The sequence below is a fragment of the Peromyscus maniculatus genome, chromosome 15 (assembly GCF_049852395.1).
Source record: "Peromyscus maniculatus bairdii isolate BWxNUB_F1_BW_parent chromosome 15, HU_Pman_BW_mat_3.1, whole genome shotgun sequence".
NCBI lineage: Eukaryota > Metazoa > Chordata > Mammalia > Rodentia > Cricetidae > Peromyscus > Peromyscus maniculatus.
In genome coordinates this window covers 61,825,198-61,844,682 of record NC_134866.1, presented here as the reverse complement: position 1 = coordinate 61,844,682, position 19,485 = coordinate 61,825,198, and the positions used below count along the sequence as shown (strand labels likewise).

The 19,485-nt window shown below is 38.4% G+C and overlaps 1 long non-coding RNA gene across 6 annotated transcripts in view; it reads right to left on the bottom strand.

The window, feature by feature from the left end:
* Positions 1 to 511: 511 nt before the first annotated feature.
* The window catches only part of LOC121826577 (uncharacterized), a 34,118-nt gene continuing 15,144 nt past the window's right edge, over positions 512 to 19,485 (bottom strand). For 2 of the 6 annotated variants that reach the window (XR_013044793.1, XR_013044794.1), the window contains exons 3-4: positions 14,155 to 14,243; positions 10,259 to 10,450 (exon numbers count right to left, since the gene is read on the bottom strand). This is a non-coding gene — a long non-coding RNA (uncharacterized LOC121826577). Of the gene's footprint in view, positions 1,695 to 2,391; positions 4,075 to 5,644; positions 5,848 to 6,017; positions 6,130 to 8,084; positions 8,146 to 10,258; positions 10,451 to 14,154; positions 14,244 to 16,163; positions 18,537 to 19,485 lie in introns of those variants that run through there. The other 4 variants (XR_013044792.1, XR_013044791.1, XR_013044795.1 and 1 more) reach the window with 4 other exon arrangements.

Below are 19,485 nucleotides of genomic sequence, written 5' to 3'. Positions count from 1 at the left end.
TATTTGCATGTCATATTTGTCTGATGGGCACAGTCTTGAATTATAAGACAGTAATTCCTTTGTATTGTTTTGTGTATTGGTATATTGCCTCCATGCATATCTGTGTATCATATGCGTGTGTGATGCCCCCAGAGAACATAAGAGAGGGTGTTGGATCCCTTTGAATTGGAATTACATGAATTTGTGGAACACAGTGTTGGTCCTGGGAATCAAACCCTGGTAGGATGGAAGAGGAGCTGAGTCATCTCTCTGACCCTGTAAGTCAATGGTTCATGATGTATGTTTCCTGAACTAGTGCCTACAGCATTCCCTGGGAGATTGTCACCAGTGCAAATTCTCAAGCCCCCAAAGAGGTCCAGAGAATTGGAATAGCTGCAAACCATTAGCATGAAAGTACCTTCCTGGTAACTCTAGTTCTTGGGTTTGAGAAATAGCGTACCATGTTATCATTTTTAAGAGGCAGAAAGTTGCAAGGCGGCTAGGTCAATAGTCTATTTTGCATTTGAATAAACAATAAAAACATTATTTAATATTACACAGATTTGTAAATCACAAAAATCTTTCAACTGCATTCAGCTCATGTGGTCTTTCAATATCACTATGAAATGGACAGGAACTTTCATTTTTAAGACTGAGTTTGCCAGATATAAACAAATTCATCAACTTCATAATCCCTCTTAATGGGAGAGCAGGGTTTGAATCCTATCTTCAGATAGTAAAATATACAAGTAGCAAATAAATAAAGGCAGAGACAACCAGGATTAATAGTGAGTCAGACTGCTTAATGTTTTTAATAAAATACTTCTTATTTATTTATTTACTTATTTATTATGAAGCTATCCATTGGAATCAAAGCAATGTTGTCAATTTTTTAAATGTTAAATTATCACTCAATATGCTTAAAAGTCTTTGAGTGAGTTTACACTGTATACCCATAATATAAAAAGATATTAAATTTGAGCTCTATCTCTACCCAAATTGGTAAACCAATTCTACTATATAGAAAAGATCCAGTTAATGAGGTTTCCCCAATAAATATAACAAACATTTATATTTGCTTCTATTTCAAAAAGCAGTTTGAGGACATAAATAGCTTCACAGAATTCAGTTTTGATAAACTCGTGGAAAAGGATTAAATTTATGAGAATTAAATCATTTAAAATGCAATTATCTAATTAACAGTTTAAAGAGCGTTATATGCAATTATGCCTGTTAGCCTACAAATGACTGAGAGGAATAGTTGGAGCTTCAGCTGAGAGTCCCAGGATTCTCCCCCCCTCCACTTATAATGAAGAAACATCAGCAGCCAACAAGTGTAGTCCTGATGGAGTCCATCAAACAGACACAGCCAACCCAATGAAGAAGGTAGTTGTTTAGCTGGGAGGACTGTGTTCTTTATTTCTTCTAGAACTTCAGGTTTTTACCAGTCACTTTGTTCTGAAACAAATTTTATCATGACCCAACCTCTTTTAAGGGATTCTTTGTGATTTTAAATGTAGAATTTGAGAATGTTAAAAAGTTGACACATTTTCAGTTCAGATTGACACTACTCAAGACATAGGCATAAATGATGTTTGTTCAGAAAATCATTTCACAGAAACTGTGAGAATTCTGATATCTATAGAAATATTAAAGAAAAACGTGGGGAAACATATTTCAGATGGTTGCAGATGTTCTTCAATCCAATAGCATCTCTAGAGGAAAAAAAAAAAAAAGATGTGTGTGATGTTTCCTTGAATGACATTGAAGGACAATTAAAGATTCTACCAAAGATCTCAGATGAGGACATGAGAATGTTCTCTATCTGTTCTACATGTCCATCATTTCATTGGTGAACAACAACAATAAAACATCTATTGCCAGTTGTGTGGGAGTGGAGAACTTTGAAATAATCATTCTTTAAACTACTTTTAAAGATTAAATATGTTTCTTAAGTATTTTAAGTCATGTTTCCTTAATACAGGGTTCCAGGAGATATACAAAGGTAAAATACACATGAATTTGAAATACGTCTCAGGAGATAAGAGTTTGTACTGCTCATGCAGAGGACCATAGTTCAGTTCCAAGACTCATGTCAAGTGACTCACAACTACCTATAAGTCCAGCTTCACGGGTATTAGATGCTTCTGGCCTCTGATGGACCCTGCACTAATATGCACATATACATATACAGACATACATACATAAAATCAGAGTAAAATACATCTTAAAAATTGAATGTCTTTTCATAGGGTGTATTCACCATACCCAGGTAGAAAAAAATATATTAGTAGAAATTTATTGACAGGTTCAGACCTGATGGGATTTTTACAGGCAAAAGAATTCTTTACTAAAAGTTTAGATAAATACGAAATTCTATCTTAAACACATGTAAAAAGACAGAATGGCAGTTATGCAGTCTAGCTACTTTTCATATTACATTACCTTGAACGATGTCCCAGTTGACAAAGTAAGAACATTCCAACTCAACATAGAAGAATATTATATCACTAAAAAGTGATTGAAGTTGATGAAGCAGGATTATAATATAAATCAGATTGATTTTTGTGTTGTTTTATTATTGCCTTAAAATTCTAAGCAGATCTAGATGCTGACTGCTTGGGCAGGAGCAGACTGTTCCCTCTGTCCATCCCTCAAAACACTGCTGCAGAGTTCATGGGACATGTGATCCATTTAGAGGTCCATACTGGCTACTGTATAGGCAAAATTCTCAGTGGGAAGATAACAGCTCCATCTGGAGATAATCTTCAAGAAAAACTATGCAAGGGCTGGAGAGATGGCCCAGGAGGTAAGGGCACTTATAGCTCTTTCAGAAGACACCTGTTCAGATCTCACCACCCACATGGTGGCCAAATTCTTCAGTGACTCCTGTTCCAGAGGATCCAATGCCCTCTTCTGGTCTTCAAAAACACCAGTTATTCACTCAGTATACATACATACATGCAAGCAAAATGTTCATATGCATAAAATAAAATAAATCTTTTTTTGAAAAAAAAAAGATAATCCAAGTATGTGGCTACTTTTAACTCCCAATGATTAAAGGAGAGGACACAAATATGCTGCAGGCCACAGAATATGAAGTAGGAATTCAGCTGATTATAATAAAGGTATACCTGGAAGAAGCCAAAAGCCTTTCCAGAGAATAAAGCCAAGGCTTAAGGAGCCTTGGTGATACTGGCTTTTGAATATTAGCCATTTCCTGTTATGAATTTCTCGTGTGTTGTTGTAGCTTTTTCATTTACAGAAAAATGTAATCATTCATTGGACACAATTTTCCTTTACAATTAAAGTATTTGGATATACATCTCCCAACTGTGCGAAAAGCAGTCGCACAGCCAGATTCATAATTTCAGGCCTTTCTATAATTATCGTCATTAGCAACATCCAGCCAGGACCTTCTCTGGATGAGAGTATCTTATCTGAAATATTTCCCAGACTTTCTAAGAACTGACTGCAGACAGATAAGCATACAGACTATCTGTTAGTAAAGGCCTGGAGGATGGGCTAATTAAGCTTGACCTTCCTTTCCTCCAAGTGTTATCTCTAATTCTAGATCTCCCTTTAACAATTCACCCAGAACTAAATGGCTTTTACTTACGAGGTACATCTAGCTGTGACGCAGGTGACCTAGCTACCAAGCCGGCTTGCCCCCACCTGACTAGAAAGCAGCAGAGTCAGAGAATGTATGTTTATTTAAACTGGACTGGGGAGAGAGGAAGGGGAGATTAGAAGAGAGGACTAGAAGAACAAGATGGAAGATGGAGAAGAGCTAGAAGGGAAGAACAAGATAGGGGAAAAAACGAGATGGGAGAATTAAGATAGAACTCAGAGATAACAGCAGAAAATTGTAGAGAGAAATTGGGCAAGAAAGGAGTTAAGTTCAAGAGCAGAAAAGAAGCATGGAGAGAGAGAGAGAACTGACTCAGAAGAGTAAAGTGAATGGACTAAAGAGTTTCTTCTACATAGATTTACTCATGAACCCCTCAGATTAATTCTTGCTGCTGGTAACATCTCTTCTGGAATCCTGGGAGAAGACGATAGAGGGGCTGGACCCCAACAGTCTTTGTTACCAACCTATTAAAAGAAAGTGAGATATTCATACTCTCAGTAATTGTCTCCAAAGTCTGTGTTTCACTCTGTTCTCAATAATTACATCTATGGCATAAACCCTGGTCAAACCAAATGGATTAGCCAGTGTCAGAGAACAAATTACAACTGTGGAAAGAAAAAAATCTGAAAGGAATTATGATGTTTTAACTGAAGGTGCCTATTTTAGCTCATGGATAAATGATGGATGGATGGATGGATGGATGGATGGATGGATGGATGGATGGATGGATGGACGGACAGATGGGTGGATGGATGGGAGGGAGGGAGGGAGGGAGGGAGGGATGGATGATGGGTAGGTTGATATAAGGTAGGTAAATGACTGATAGATGACAGATAGGTAAAGTTCTGTGGACATACTTAGATGTGTTTACTGAAGTAAACTAGAAATGATGATACTCTAGTAGCAGTAACCTCACCTACACTCAAGCCTGTTTATAAAATATGAGGTTGGACACCTCCAACTACGGACAAAGATAAATAAATCACACCTGTATTCCCTCAAATGAGGACATGACACACACACACACACACACACACACACACACACACACACACACACACACACACACTACAGGACTGAATGTGTCTCTAATTAGTTAGGTCTAGGAGAAATTATATATCAAAATAAATAATGATAATGCCTTATAATTCACTAAAGTTAATTACTGTGAAAATTAACAAGGTCATTATAAAACAAATATGTAGTTATTTTAAGGAGGAAAATTTTACCATTATATAAGTATTAACTATAGAATAGAGAAAAATACAGAATTAAAATTCTACTATACTACAATAACTATTGGAATATGTGATTCTGGCATAAGACATCACTGGATACTAAAACCAGAGTATGACTATTTTATGAAATAGTATATTCTTAAAATCTAAAAGTATCTCACCACAGAGTCTCATTAATTATGAAGGGGGAAATATTAACATTATGGGTGAAAGCTGACAGACGCCACCTTCACCAAGTGAGCAAGTCAGTTCACCAGTAATGGCATAAATAGGCATCATGTGCCTCCTGAGGACCCGCATCACATTTGTGGTAATTCCTGCTAAAAACGTATTGCCCAATTCTGAAGAAATATTAGGTAAACCAAAAATTGAGGAAAGTGTTACCAAAGTATTTATCCTGTATCTTTGAAAATGACAAAGTCATGAAAAAAAAATAACAAATGAAAGCTATTCCAGAATAAAGGAGACAAAAGTCACACAGCAACCAGGTATAACAGCAATTCTGGACCGGAAGACAATATTGTGCTTCTAAGGACATTATTGGAAAAACTGAAAAAAAATTGCATGTTTTGTTTTACTATTATTTACTATTTATTTTATTGCAATAATAAATTACTGTATTAATGCCAGTTTTCTGATTCAACTGGTCATACATAGGAACATTGCCAAGGAGATACAGAAGCAGTTAGATGTACATGGGCAATGCATTTTCCCCTACTTCTGGCAATTTAAGAAAAGGAGTTAGAGGTGAGGGTGGTTATCATATAAGGAGTCCAGAGAAATGTTAGCTACTCACCATTTTTGCAAACTTTCTGTCATTTTGGAGTCATTTCAGAATAGAAACTTAAAATAAAGCATATTCTTCTGATAGGATGGACATGTAAAATGTGCTACAGAAAGTGCAGCCGGGTTCCAGCTATACTTTCCAGGGATGTGGGTACGATGGCCAGTTTGACAGGACAGGAAGAACAAGAGGCTTATCCTCTCTGTGGATTATCACTGTAATGTATAAAAAGAGCAAAATAAACACTGAAGTCAGAACGGAAATTTGCAAAGGCATGGTAAGAAAGCATCTTGTCATGTGACTGCACTTCAACTATTTAAATAGATGAAGATCATCTCAGCAACCTGAAGCGCACCTCTGAAGTTACCTGCAGAAGGCGACTTACTCAACAATGTTGGTGTGAAAGTAAACCCATCCCTGGTGAATTTTAAGAGACATTTCAGTGACATTCTGAAGAAAAACGGATGTTTTACTACTCATCTTAGAAAATGGAGATCCTAGAAAGAAGAAAATGTTGCATTTAACATTATACAAACAAAATCCTAGAAATTATTGAAATATTAAAGTACTGTGGCCATGAAAATGTAGAGATTAGGTGATTATGTGAGCACTACTAAAGTCTTAGTGGAAATAACTTTATTTTCACTAAGTTCGTCAGGCACAAGTTGTCTCAGAAGTTAGTATGAAATCTTCACATGTTACTTTTGCTTCCCAGGAGCAATTGTTTATATTTCATGGCAAAATACCATATATTAAAGAGAGTACAGATTGATTCCCACTTTCTAATACAAGTGAAAGAAGTTTTTTTTTTTTTTTTTTTTTTTTTTTTTTTTTTCATTTTTTTATTTATTATTATGTATACAGTGTTCTGCCTGCACGTATGCCTGCCAGCCAGAAGAGGGCACCAGATCTCATTACAGATGGCTGTGAGCCACCATGTGGTTGCTGGGAATTGAACTCAGGACCTCTGGAAGAGCAGGCAGTGCTCTTAACCTCTGAGCCACCTCTCCAGCCCCGTGAAAGAAGTTTTAAATCAAATTATTTTTGAAAAGTGTGATAAAGTTAAAAAGAATGGTCTAGCACTGGCAAAGAATTATCTTATTTAGAAACTGTTTGATTAACAGAGAAGTTCACCAAATTCATCAAAAACAGCTGCAGAATTTAACTACATGAGGCCAAGTGAAAAACATTTCCTCAGGTTGAAATTATTTTAAAAATTCAGTTTGCTATTTTTTAATTGTGTGTGTGTGTGTGTGTGTGTGTGTGTGTGTGTGTGTGTGTGTGTGTGTACTTAGTGCATGTGCCTGCAAAAACCAAGAAAAGGCACTTTATCCCTCCAGAGCCAGAGATAAGTAAGGGTGAGACCCTCAACATAGGTGCTTGGAATTGAACTCATGTCCTTGGTAAGAGCAGTATGTGACCTTAACCACTGAGCCATATCTCCAGTCTTCAAGTGGATATTGTTAAGAGAGCAAGGCTATTGGTTTTGTAAACTTTGCATAGCTTAGTTGTGAAATATAGAAAATAGGAACTTACTGATGTTAATAAAAGTAAAAATTGCACTGATGAGCACGTGAGTGGGAACTTTCTGGTGAACTGACAGCATGTGCTTTCACATTGTGTGCAAGAGTGCTTGTAGGTGCAAACACACTGTGTATTCATTCCTGGATCAGCGTGTATACAGAGCTTGTCTGGCACTATTCTAAGCACCGAAGACAGACAATAATAAACATAAACAAATAGATGCCCTTGAACTCATAAAAAACAGTTGACCCACAATTTAAAGGTTTCTTTTATTCTCCTGAGACTTCCTTCACGTTGTTTAAATATCTGTAAATGGTGGTGTAGATTTAATATTTCCTGAATTTCATCATCACTCATTAACTCTTTCCTATTGTGGGATATGTAACTACTTTCAAACTTTATTAGAATAAAGACACTAAAAGGTGTTGCACATTTATAATTAATGCCATTTCTTGTTCAATCCCTAAAGACATGATTTAGGAAAGTGTATTAATGCTTGGCTCTTCTTGTGTGTTTTCCCACTGGCTCTTGCAGGACCATAATTATTTATACAGTAAGTGTAAGCATGGATTTCATGTACTTGATATCCTTACAATTAATATTGAGACAAAACTGGAAAATGAAATAACTGATTAGCTAAAATGTTTCACTATTGAAGTTTCAGTTTATGTTTTTATTATAACCGAGAGCAGAATTTGTGTTTATTGTACATTTCATTTATTTTTCTGATTTATTCATATACTTTCTTTATTAGTATATGACACTTTTTTCTTGTTCACATTATTTTAAGCACTCTTTATATGGGTAACAATAATAATCTTTCGACAAGAAAACTTATACTGTATAAAAACGGGAAAATATACAAAGCAATCATGATACTAATGCTTGTTGATACACTTATGTAGACACAAGTTGGAGAATTTCTGACCTGATTGTGTTACATCTTGGCTTCAAATGGTTCAGGCAGCACAAGCTGAAGAAGGACAACACTGAAATACACCAGGGAAAAAAGTCCACTTTTATTTTAAGGTTTTTATATTAAGAAAAGACATGTGTTAAATGTGGGAGGAAACACTTTTACTATTCTTTAAATGTGAAAAGGCCCACTCATATTTGGATGTACATTTTAAGAGGGATAGGAACATAAAAGGCTTTTCTAGAGGAAAGTGAGAATCGGAATAGAGTTTAAAATTAGACCATCTTGGGGAAAGAAGTAGGGCTATTTACCTTGGGAAAAAATGCAGCGTTTTCTCTATTTACCAATTAATATCCCAGAATTGATTTTGAGTAACTTTGTGATGCTCTCAAGCTTTCAGTGAGTGTCAACTCTGTGAACAGTGGAATTCCAACAAGTGATTATTGAGTGTTTTAAATGATGAAGGAATCAGTGAAGGAAAGCACCACCAAATGAGCTGAGATCAAAACCACAGTATCTGCTTACCGCTTACCGTGACCTTTCTAATAACAAGGGTTTCCAAACAAAGGAGTGACTGCCACAAGAGATAATGAGCAAGAAGTACCCAACAGAATCTCTTAATGAGAAGTGGAAACGAAACTTGGGAGACAGTGACAAGTTAGCATTCTCCAATCTCTTCAGTAAGGACATTCTTATCTTCATAATCCTTGGTTTCTCTGGGAGAAAAAGAACTACTCTGTGTCAGTTACTAATAAAAAAAAAAAGGAATGGGCAGGACAAAATGAGGATCTGAGAAGTACTCAAAGTTTTGTGATTTCAGCCTGAGACAGTGGGGAGGTTCAGGAAGATGTTGTTATGTACATAGAATATTTGAAGATATATTTCAAACGGGAAACCTGAATGTCAGAAACTCAGATTTAAAATATCTCTTGGATTAATTTAAATCATTTTATATCATTCTTTGCATTTTAGAATGGAATTATGTATTTGAATGTGATACTTCGCCAAAATACTGAATGAAGAGAACATGCTGATGAAGTACATCTCGTTCACATTCAGCTTTGTGGACGTCCTACGGGCAACAGAAATTAAATAACTATAAGATAATGTTTCATTATCATTAACATTTATCAGAGCTGGCTTGACAGAATGAGTTGTTCTAGAGAATGGGTATAATTGAGATAAGAATCTTTCCCTGAACTTTTATACCTAAGACATTAACTGCAACCATGTCTCTAGCCAAATTAATCAAGCAGATATATAAACTATTTAAGACGTTTGAGTGGGAGAGCCAGAGCCGCTCTTTCTAGGCTAAGTCTGCCAAAAACCATTGGAGGCGTCTCTATTTCTAATATTAGATACTACAATTGGACCTCCGCCTCCTGCCTCCAGATAACTATTCAGTGGGGCCGACTCTCAGCTTATGTGAAGATATAGGAGAACAGAATTTGTGACATCCTGGGCGTTTGCCAGATTTCAGTGGGTGGTGGGACCAAGGCTGAAGGCCAAGCGACAAACCCACTAGAAACACGCGCAAAACATACCCTCACGCATTTGTTGACTAAAAAGATACTTTTTTTTTTTGATGGTGGGGGTAGTGAGGAAATAATCTAGTTACAGTGTCTCTCCAAGAAAAATAATTCCAAGTTGAGGCTGGTATACTGTGAGGGGGGGAAAAAACTAAACTAAAAAAGCTTAGCTGTAGTTCATTAACTTTAATTGGTTTTTGTTGCCTCTCCTCAGGTTTCCTGGATCTTTCCGCCATCTCCTCCCCCAACTCTCCGCTTCCCCTTCTTCCACCCCTCGCCTCCTCCCCCTCCAATCTGGCTACCCTCCTTCCTGGCAACATTTTCAGCTTTAATTTGATAGTAAAAAACTGAATCCAAAGTTACAGAATTCTTCAAATTCAACTTCTTTGAAGAAAAAGAAGTTTTAGAAAAAGAATAGCAACCCCAGCTGAGATCCAGAACTACATCAAAGGCACATGTCCCAACGCGTGCCAACTGTCCTCGAGGACAAAAGGACTGCTCTCCTCAGGAAATCACTCACCCCTTTAGAAGTCATTGGTGGGACACTTCCTCAGTACCGGCACATATCTGTGCCCCAGAAATAAGCAGAGACCCAAACAAGGTCTCCATTATCACGGATTTTAGATGACTAAAAAACAAAACATATAAAAACAAGCAAACAAGCCAATATATTTTTTTTAAATGTAGATGTAATGAAAAAGCAAAGGCCTACAAGATTAACGACAGTGTGCTACTTAGAGTCGAAAGTCTTCTGTAGGATCTGCACTTTGAATACACCTCAGAAGAACTCAAGGATTTAAACACGGCACACTTTCTTCAGGAAGGATCTTCAGACAGGGGCAACGTGAACTGCGTCAAGAAGGCCAACATATATAGAGTACAGTGAATAAGACAGGCATGAGAAGGAGGCCAACAAAAATGAAAAACAATGAAACAAAACAGTTAATTGAATACCTTTGTACTCATCCGTACTGCTACGGACTTACCTGTATGTATGGGTTTTCTGCAATAGTCAGCAAATCTGTCAGGTACTAGGCACTTGCTATATTGAAATTTTATGAACAATTAATTATAAAATCTAATGCTTTTTTAAAACTTTGCTCCAGAGTACCTACTCTCTATCATTTCAAAATTGTTTTACAATCTGGATTCAATCAAGAGGTACTAAATTTGGGTATAAGATATAAAGGAAGATAGGAAGCCTATCTTAGTCAAAATAGTTCATTCCTGTGTACCAATAATGATCCTACCAAAATTAAATTTAGTTACATGAATGTGCAATTCTTTCACATTTTATTTCTATTGTATTCTTCATGGTTGGAGTTAAGTTGATGCATACATGGTCCATGATATCTTGATATCTTAAGTACACACACACACACACACACACACACACACTTCTATTTTAATATACATACATATGAACATATGCACACATGTACTAAAATAGAAGTTCATGTGTGTTGCTCTAAGTGTGTATGTTGTGTATCGCATATTTTAAGACCATGAAAAATATGGCCAAATGAATTTAATCATCTACATTGTGCTTTTATATTTAAAATGCTGCTTCAGAGAATGTAAAGCTATTTTAGATCCACTTCTAACTCATCAGATATAGAGGTTTACTCCCAACCAAAGAAGAAAATAGAAAAGAATATTCAAATTTTGGTTCGTTGGAGTATTTCCATTTTAATTCCAAAGCATACACAAGTGCTAATTTCATCACTAATGTGGTCAAATCTGATGTACCCAGGCAAATGTACCTGAAACTCACATTTAATCCCAGAATCTCTAAGGGGAGTGGATGTCTAATTTGGAAGAGAAAAAAGTTGGGGGGAAAACAAAGCATGGCAATAATGATTGGGTGAAGTATAAAGTCCTGAAACCAAGAGAACTCAATTCTAGTTCTCGTATATGACACACTGACTAATGGAAAGCTGTTTTACCTTCCGGACCTCTACACCCTCATATTGACCATAAGACTATATTGAATTCACAGTTTTAAAGACAATGTAGTGTTTCAATTCAGCTATTAAACTGTTAAATAGATGCAAAGACTTCCAATAGACAGTTGAATAATAAATCTATATCCATAGTTCTCCTTCAGTGGCACCATATTGATGGGAATGTTGATTATTTTCTTCATGCAAAATAGAATTTATATTAATAAGTTGGAGAGGAAGAACAAATGGGAAGAAAATAATGGGACCACACAATCATAGCTGAACCACACAATCATCACAAACTGACACCAGAAGCTCCAGTAGACCCTCCCCACTTAGTTATTTACACCAGACACTCTCATCCAATGAGAAGAAAGCTAATGTGATCATTTCAATGTAACAGGAGACTGGTCTCCTACAAAATGGCTGGTTCTCTGGCTGAGAGAGTTCTGGAAAGGTCCTTTGTTACTCACAGAATGATTGCCTTTCCAAAACCAGACACTGAAGAACCCATCCCCAATGTGATGGTATTTGGAGATGATACTTTTGGAAGATGATTAAGCTTGGATGAGTCCATGAGGCCAGAGCCCACATAGTTAGTTTAGTGTTCTTATAAAAGGAAGAACAGAGTGCCATCTCTTTGCTATTTTAGGATAAACCAAAAAGATAGCTTTTTTCTGCAACCCAGGATGATAGCCCTAACCAAGAACCAAATCTGCCAACTCCTAGATCTTAGATAGTATGCAGAACTGTGTGAAATAAATAGTCATTGTTACCCTATTTGTGGCATTCTGTCTCATTATTCCAAATTAACCCATTTTCATATTATTCAATGAGTCACTAGATCTCAGGTCATCCACTGAATGAATGAATGAATGAATGAATGAATGAATGAATGAATGAATGAATGAATCCAGAACCACTTCACAAACTTATGTCAGAGAAAGTTTAAAAAAATAAAAGAAAGAAAAAAAGCATGGCAAGATCTATCCATATTTTCAAAGGTGCAGTACTGGCCTTTGAGTTTTGTCTGTAATTAACAGCCTTCTAATTGGACTAAGGCCTACTCAAGAAGAGAGAGAGTTCATGTGTAATACTGTAAACCCAGACAAATAGCTCTGCTGGGTAGGCCAGGGAACCGAGAGAAGAACCTACTACTGCTCCTTTCCTAAACCACCATGATTCTAACAATATTCTAAATATTTATCTTGATACTTGTAGACGAGTATATGTTGTTCGAATCTTAGATGGTCTTTTAATAAAAAACCTGGAGCCAGATACTGGGGTGAAAGCTAAAAGATCAGAGAAGCATAGCAAGCCACAACCACAACCTCTTACCTCACCAACTCCACGAATCCTCTGACTAAAATCCTCTGAGTTCATATCAAAGGATCTCAGCTGAACTGCCTTAGTTCCTGTCTCCTCACACCTTATATAATTTTCTCCACCCTGCCACCACTTCCTGGGATTAAAGGCCTGTGTGCTTCCCAGTACTGGGATTAAAGCTGTGTGCCACCACTGCCTGCCTCTGTTCCCAGTGTGGCCTTGAACTCACAAAGATCCAGATGGATCTCTGCCTCCCGAGTGATAGGATTAAGTGTGTGTGCCACCACTGTCTGGCCTCTATGTCTAATCTAGTGCCTGGCTCTGTCCTCTGATCCTCTGCCAAGCTTTATTGTGGTACACAATATATCACTGTAAGTATAACTCACCCATTCATCATAGAAGCTGTTATTTGCAAAAGACTGAGACCGTCACAGAACACCACAGTAGATCAAGCTGCAGAGAACAACTGACTGTGAGGTGTCCAGCCGCAGCTGATAAATCTACGACACAACCCCTACACATAGGCCTCCAGGAACATGTGAAAGACAGCGGGAAGACGACAGTAACAGATGACAGATGGCTAGGAGGTCTGCAGGGTGACTGTGTCTTCTACTCAGGCTAAGGAAGCTGCACCTATGAAATTTCAACAATATGGCGACCTAAATGAGACTTTTCCCATGACATGTGAATGAGAATGAGGGAAATCTCACACTGTCCCACCCCTACCTAGATGAAGAACAATAGCCAATTCCAGCTTCTGAAAGAGGGAAAATCAGTCTTCTGCAATAAGTCTCTTAATTGTTTATTTAATACCAAACGGTGAGCCTTAAAAACACATTTATTCCATCAACACTAAATTGACTCAGCAGGTTGTATGTGTATGCTTATATGTAGTTATAGATGCAGCAATAATAATTATAAAAAATGAACAATAGAGCTAACACGTAAAGGTGGAAGGAGGGTTTAGGTTAGAAGGGAACAGTGGGAGGGCGTGCATGATGTTATAATAGGAGATTGAAGGTGATCAAAATATATATGGGTATGAAATGTGATAACAAACCCATTATTTTATACAAAATTAATAGATGTTTATGAAAATGAAATAAAAACAGAAAAAGCAACTAGAATCAAAGAACTAGAGATGGAAAGGACCAGAGCAACACAGTGTCTTCTGGACAGGACAGTAGCCCTGCACTCATGAACTCATAGCAGCTGTGTTTGTCTGCACAAGGCCTGCACCAGATCAAACCGATCAGTGTTCTAGCATGGAGCAGGGATACTCACAGTTGGTGGCTTCTAGAGGAGAAAGAGTTTTCTTTATATAAATTGGTCTGGTGGGTTGATCAGGCTTCCAGGGATGAGCCAAACCACATCTAGGAGTAGAGGAGTAGCAGAAATTGAACTCGGTGTGCTATTTAAGAGGCGGGGATTGGAGGGGCTAGGGAGGTGGGTAGTTCACTTAGGAGTTAGGAAGAGCAGTTGAGGTGAATATGATTAAATTACAGTATGTGAAAGCCTTAAAGAAATGATAAAGATATTGTCTTTATAAAGGAGGTTGACAACTGAACCTTTCTCTTTCCAAAAGACTGTTGTCTCATTACCCTTCAAATGGCATATGGCTTCAGAATTAATGTTCAGTCAGTAGCCCTGAAAGAATTTGACATAGGTCAAATTACTGAAATTTTGAGTAACTGATCAAATGTCCTAAAAACCCTCAAACTGTGCTTTGAATGATTATGTGTACTCTGAAATTATTTCTTTCCTTCTTTATCTACTCAACCCGCAAATAGCACCTGAAATTCATATTTATCCAAGTTTTGTTCTTCTGTACATTTGCTTGTTATTTGCCTGTTGATAGCTTCCGATTGAAAGGAATTACATCCTTGGAGTGGAAGATCTGATGGCTTCCAGAACGGAGGATGTGATTAGAATGATGAAGGTGAGCAAAGAAACTGACTCAAAGACTGAGTGAACACAGTCAGAACATCTGACGTCTGAAGCTAGAAACCACTCACGCTCAGGCCCAAGCTGAGGTGTGTCGGGAACACTGGAGACATCATTCCTGCCGTTCTCAAAGTTAAGTATTTATACACGTGTATGGATGGATGGATTTATTTCCTCTACAGCTCTTCAGAGAGCTTGGCCTAGTACATGAGAAGTAGAATTCATACAAATTGTTATTTCCTGGAAGGCTGGTACATTTCTGTCAATATGCCCTTAATACTTGTCCCCACAGAAACACAAACATCAGAACCAGAGTGCGGACACTATTCAAAGCAAATTCATATCAGTAATTTGATGGCAGCTAAGACAAGTCCGAAGAACTGGGTGGGCCTTTAACCTGGGGCTAATTTTTGGCTCTTTCTGTAACAAATCTTTAGGTTTTAAGGGAATGTTACTGACGGTTTCTAGGTCATAATTATCTACTTTCTGAAAAATGGTTAATGATACTACACTGAACTGTGGTCGCCCGGGGAGTATGACGCCGATAAGAAGGCAGGTGGAGGAGTCTATCAGGTGCAGATGTTTTCTGTTAACCTCTTTCACTTTCTCCTTTCACACACAGAGGTGGCTGGACCGCCATGCAAAGGCACCACAGCGTGTATGGAGGATGCACGCATTATTGCTGGCTACAAAGACTGCAGCATCCGTGGGAAAGGCCGTGTTCTGGAGCTCACTGGCTGCATCTTTCACATTTACATCTGCAGAGCAAATTCTGATCCTTTGTTACCTGAAGAGCAACAATTCATCCCAAGGCTTTTTCAAGGCGTCTTTCTTTTTCTTTAACCAACTTGACTAATCTTTCAAATGTGTTATACACACTCCTCCTTTTACAGTTAGTATTATTATAAGTATAATTCTTTCATAATTATTCATTTTACATTTTGAGATATGATATAATTATATCATTTTCCGTTCCTTTCCTCTCTCCAAACGCTCCCATATATCTGCCCTTGCTCTCTTTCAAAATCAGGGCCACTTTTTTTTATTAGTTTTTGTTATATACACACATGTATATACATATATATTCCTAAATACAGAAACAAACTTGTTCATTCGATATAATAGTACTTGCATTATGTTTTCAAGTCTGAACGTTAGCCAATTAATGAATATAATTATGTACATCCATGAATATATATTTAAGGAATTGCTCTGTGTCAAAGTGAGATACAACTTTTTTCACAAGTACTTAATATTAGCATGCTTTTAATTGAAAATAAGGCCCCCAAATTCTCTCTGGACAATACTCTAAAATACAGTAAAATCTAGTGAGAGTGTTAGCCACATACCTTGGCTGGCGTAAAGGGGTTCCCTTGCAGAGACAAAGGCTCTCCAAAACTTCCCACATGGTTTTTACATTGTGCCCATCTTGTCTTGCAAGTCCTTCCTGGAGGACACTGAGGCTCAGAGACAGAGGGACTGGATGGAGTCAGACTATAGGAAGATACACAGGAAGGGGCTAGAAATCCATCACTCCTCCAGATGAGATATTGAACTTTTGATTAACGATCAAAATAAAAAATTCAAAAGGTTCCACAACCTTCCCAGAGCTCACAGCCCAGGGATTTCTAAGGAGGGCCCTTCTCCCTCAGACACCACAAGAGGCCAGTGTGCCCGTGAATGGGAGAATGCGGCTTTAGCAGGACTGGAGGGGGGTTCAGTGAAGAGATGGCATTTGAGCTAGGTCCTACTGCGTGTGAGTGGGAGTTTGCTCTGCACGGAAGGGAAGGAAGGGCACTCCAGGAAAAGAAACAGCATCTGGGACAAGACAGAGTTTCAAAGAGTGGCATATTCAGAATGCAGTGAGACATGCCTTGTGGCTGAAGCGTAGGGGGCACGTGGGAGAGGAGAAGACAGGAAGATAGCAAGTTTCAGAGGAAAAGGCTGGAGAGGCTTTGTGGATGTTAAGCACCTCCCCAGCAGGCTTTGGGGATGATGGACTAGGGCATTGGCTAGCATCACCTGGTGCTTTCTGAGATGTCCCCTGGAAGTTCAGACAGACTAGAAAGTAAAACCAACTGATATCCAGTTTCCAGAAAAGTAATCAAGTAGAGGGTCTTGATTGCCATGCACGGAGAGGTCACACTTGAACACTCTCTAACCTGCGGGACTCTCTGATGATGATTTAGAAGGAAGAATACATGTAGAACTGTGGAGTTGCCCCTAAAACCAGCAGCAGCAGCCAGGATGGGGGTTGGAAATGAAGAGACACTAAAGAGGGAGCGTGAGCGGCTGAGTTAAAAAGAGAGAATAAGTGCAAAGCCACATCTCCGTAAAGCTCCAGCAGGGCTTGACTTCAGTGCTGTTTAGCGGAGGTGAGAGAATGAGGAGAAAAATGGATTTCTGGAGTTGATAAGATGCACTTCATTTGCATACTACATTCCCACATGGAAGCATCATAACTATACAGACTTTTTGGGCCCTCCCTGTTTTTCTGGTGTTATGTGTATGTGCTATGATGCAATTGTTAGTGTGGGTGTGTGCGTCTGTGCTTGAAGGTGGGCATTTGTGTGGAGGCTGGAGGTAAGGACCAGGTATCCTTGAAGATTTAGCTTTGTGTTTATGTGTATGTGTGCATGTGTTCCTGGAGGCCAAAAGAGGGTGTAAGATCCTTTAGAATTGGAGTTAGGAGCTGCCTGGTGAGTGCTAGTAATCAAACTCAGGACCTGAGCAAGAGCAGCAGGCACTCTCAATAGCTAAGACATCTCTCAAGACATCCCTTAAAACAATTTGACATCAGGTGTCTTTACTCAATGACACATCACCTATGTATTTTGAGACAGTTTCTTTAACTGAACCCAAAGTTCATCTGTTCAGTCGGGCTGGCCGGCCAGTGAGTTTTAGGGATCCACCTGTTCTGTGCCGCCCCGCCCCTCCCTCCGGTACAAGGGGTTGCAGGTGCACACAGCTGTGGCTGGCATTATATGTGGGCTCTGGAAATCTGATCTCTCGCCCTCATGCTTCTGGCGGCAGGCATTTGATTGACCCATCCATCTCCTTGGCCCTTCTCTGCTTTTCAAATCTTCCTTTTCCCAATCTGTTAAGAAAGCATCAATGTCATTGCCCTGTGCAGTCAGAGACTGACATGGTCTGCAACAGAACTGAGATTAAACACAAAGCACAAGGTGGAGGCGGAGACTCTCCGGATTTCAGATATGCAGTCAGTGAGATGTCTCTGCTACGATTTCTTTACTAATCACTTATTAAAGCTTCTATCACAGTGTATTGAAATTTCCTGTTTCTACCTCCAGAAATAACAGGACTTTACTCTAAATAGTCTTGATATGATTTAAGGAAATAGACATGGTTGGTTTTGTTTTGTTTTTTAATTATCCTTTAATTAGCAGTATTTCCCTTGAAATGATTGTATTTTATTTTTTGATGTGCTATTTATACTAACTATTCACATTTGGAATGTCCAGGGTCAACTCAGCCATTTTTGTTTCTTCCTCTGAATTCTCCCAAAGCCTGTGGACAGCTCCAGGAGTATTCCAGCCAGCTCAAACACTAAGACAATTACTGAGAAGACATCCTAGACATAGGCTACTGTGTCTAGCCAAGGACTGAGAGAGACAGGGCAGATAGCAGCGATGTCCTGCAGAGTCCCAGTGAGCAATGAGAGAGAGGACATTGGCCTCATGTGCCTGGACATGCTGCTCCACCTGTCAAGAAGTATCAGTCAGTGAGTACTAGATATAAAAGATCAACAAAAAACAAATATAATGACAGCAATATTAGCCAGGAAAGGGAGACAGCAGTGAGTAGGTACATTATCATTGATTGCTTTCAGTTTAATAGAAACATTTTTGTTTCAGCAACTTGTTATGTAGATATTTATGATTGTAATTGCCATCTAAAAAATAATGAAAGCCTCTCTCCCTCCCTCTCTCTGTCTCTCTGTCTTTGTCTCTCTGTCTCTGTCTCTGTCTCTGTCTCTCTCTCTCTCTCTCTCTCTCTCTCACACACACACACACACACACACATTTTTTCAAGAATATAATCAAGTCATTTTAAGGAAATTGTTTTAAAGCATGATTTCTTTCTTCCAATTATATAAACATAGCAAGGATTTTCTCATGACTTTTTAAAATTATTTTTATTATTCCATTTTTAGATCCCTAATTAAATCAGGGGGCTTTTTACAAAAGTGGGTTTCTGAAAAACCTCCATTATTTGCTCTTCCTAAATGTTTTCCATTGCAAGGATTAGAGGTGATAAGTCACAGTCGGTTTATCTCCTACGGTTTCTTCTAGCACATTGTCAACTCCCCTCTCACCCTCATATGCACACCCCCTGCAAAGTCACTGCATATGGGACAGTGTAAAGGCTGGGAGATAAGTGACACCATTAACACAGTGTGGTGGCTTTGATGTGGAGCTCTCGGCAGGGTTGCCAGGAGAGTGACAGACTCCCGCTCTAATGCAGAGACTATTTCCTATCTACTGGCTTCCCTTCTAATGGTCTCTTATTACTATTAGCGGCACAAAGCAGGCAGGCGCCATGGCTGCAAAACCCACTTTCTTGGGATTAGCTTCTTATTCTGTGCTCCTATTTTCTGTATGCACCAAGTTCTTATAAATACAAATTATTAAACTACTTAAAAGCGAATAG